Here is a 3,059-nt window from a genome sequence, read left to right on the forward strand (position 1 = left end):
ACATCGCTGACGTCCTGCCCGGCGGAAAGTGTTAAAACTGTGCCTGAGATGGTCTGTGATTGACTGGATGACCTATCAGCCATCTTTCTGCCCATTGGTTGGGGGCCATGAACAGAGCACGGAGCACACATACCCAGCCGTCAGTGTCCCCCCCCCCCCCCCCCAATGGCACTAAGGGAGGCCACTGTGGCAGCGATTACTTCATTGTCATCATCACCGTCACCAGGAACATCATCATCGTCGTACAGCCTTCTTCCTATTTCCAGTATTGTTCCAGTCTTCCGTATGACGTCATGCCTTAAGGTGTCATGTTGTGTCCTGTTGAAATGACGTCACAACTTGACATGCTGGAGAGGAACATGAGGACTGCTGTCTCCAAGACAGAGAAGACGTTACACTGCCGTTTTGTGGCGATCTGACCACGTTCTCGTGTCTAAAAGAAACACAGTTGTCTTTGTTGACGAGACGTTCAGAAAGAAGATATAATTCTTGTTTTTTGAATTTCTGAAAACATTCTGTCCACACAGGTCAACAGTAAAACTAACAGTTCCAGCAATCTGACATCTTATTCGTACAAAATCACATCTTCAGTTGTTAGCAATTTTTAAACAGTACATTGTATGTGTAACGTTGCTGGTATGAGGAAATCAAAACAACGTACAAATGACAGTGATACCGTGAATAACAGTGCTGTTAGTCATGAACAGTGATGGTACTATACCTGTACCTGTCTGATGTATGTGACAGGAATGCACACCCTCCCTTTAAACTTCATAGCGTTGGTCAGACAAGCAGACACTATTAGATCCAGGATAGGTCTTCATTCACACCAGAGGACACGCTCCAGCAAACCAGGAATAAAGTTTGCATCGTCTGCTCAATCGTCGTGCTGACAAGAAACTCAGATAAATGACAATATAACAGACGTATCTGTCATAAATAACGATGGTGTTTATGATGTGAATGTTCGTAACTGTTTCACCCGTTGTAAATGACGTTTCCACCTAAAGATAGTAATATTTGTTAATGAAAATCACGTTTGTGTCTGTTACGAATCACACTGATACTTACTGACGATGATTAACTCCTGTGGTTTGGTGTATGCAGTGCGTGATACACTACGTCAGCTGCGACTTTATCAACTGAAAGTACATTTCACAATGTGCTAATCACAGTGATGTTCTTGTTTTGTATCAATTAGAAGAACTCAAAACTTAACGAGGCGATGTTATCTGAATTTTTGCTTGTAATGGACAAGGCTAGGTCGTGCTGGGAGAATTGATATATATTTTTTTTAATTACGATCTCCCGCATCCCACACCTGCCTTCTCCCACAAAAAAGTACTTGACCCTTGCATGTCACGAGCTGTTGCTGATTTATTCTGCTTGCACAGTACAGCATTCCCACGTCTAACGCTTTCTTTACACAGCATCCAAACTGGACATCTGTAACAAGACTTTTTGTGTGGTGTGTGTGTGTGTGTGTGTGTGTGTGAAAAATCGTTTTACTTTTTGAAGTTCAGTAACCCCCAGGCATATTATCATGTGTTGAATTGACTGTCATCGGTGTTCGTACACGCTGTGTAAGTATGTATATATGTACAAGTGAAACGTAAGTTGCTATGAGTATGCGTTTATAAAATACACTGGTGATGCACAATTTTGTTTAATAGATATGCACTTAATACTGAATTTCACACTTTCCTTCCTTTTTAACTCCATTGGTGTCAAATGGCTTTCAGATCAAAACTATAGTCTGAAAAGAATTCAAGATCAACGTTCATTTTGTGCCTCAGGTTTTAACATTAACATTAAATTGCGCAATCGACCGCAATGTTGAGTGGCAAGTGCAGATGCTGTGGGGTGAACCATCATGTCGAGAAGCAGCCAGCGTCATCATTTGCAACAGAGAGGACCTTCAGCACCCGACCTGCCAGCAGTGCAGCACAGGACTCATGGCGCCGTCCTGCAGGACAGCAGCGCCTCTCCCCAGGCAGCGTGTATCGCTGACAGCTCCCTGCAGCAGCAGCAAGCCACAGGGGTAACTGACTGCACGTTCACCGCACCATGGAACATCTCGGACGTGATCAGGGCAACGACCGCTAGCCAGTGACCCTCCGCCTGTTAACGTTACTGTGCAGCAGTGTCAGACCTGTTGACGTCACCACACTGTTCCATACTGTGCAGCAGTGTCAGACCTGTTGACGTCACCACACTGTGCAGCAGTGTCAGACCTGTTGACGTCACCATAGTGTTCCATACTGTGCAGCAGTGTCAGACCTGTTGACGTCACCACACTGTTCCATACTGTGCAGCAGTGTCAGACCTGTTGACGTCACCACACTGTTCCATACTGTGCAGCAGTGTCAGACCTGTTGACGTCACCACACTGTTCCATACTGTGCAGCAGTGTCAGACCTGTTGACGTCACCACACTGTTCCATACTGTGCAGCAGTGTCAGACCTGTTGACGTCACCACACTGTTCCATACTGTGCAGCAGTGTCAGACCTGTTGACGTCACCACACTGTGCAGCAGTGTCAGACCTGTTGACGTCACCATAGTGTTCCACACTGTGCAGCAGTGTCAGACCTGTTGACGTCACCACACTGTGCAGCAGTGTCAGACCTGTTGACGTCACCACACTGTTCCACACTGTGCAGCAGTGTCAGACCTGTTGACGTCACCACACTGTTCCATACTGTGCAGCAGTGTCAGACATGTTGACGTCACCACACTGTTCCATACTGTGCAGCAGTGTCAGACATGTTGACGTCACCACACTGTGCAGCAGTGTCAGGCATGTTGACGTCACCACACTGTGCAGCAGTGTCAGGCATGTTGACGTCACCACACTGTGCAGCAGTGTCAGGCATGTTGACGTCACCACACTGTGCAGCAGTGTCAGACCTGTTGACGTCACCACACTGTTCCACACTGTGCAGCAGTCACAGACCTGTTGACGTCACCATAGTGTTCCACACTGTACAACAGTGTTAGACATGTTGACGTCACCATAGTGTTCCACACTGTGAAACAGTTTCAGAGGACTCAAGACA

This window comes from Babylonia areolata, chromosome 22, assembly GCF_041734735.1.
Source record: "Babylonia areolata isolate BAREFJ2019XMU chromosome 22, ASM4173473v1, whole genome shotgun sequence".
Taxonomy (NCBI): Eukaryota; Metazoa; Mollusca; class Gastropoda; order Neogastropoda; family Buccinidae; genus Babylonia; species Babylonia areolata.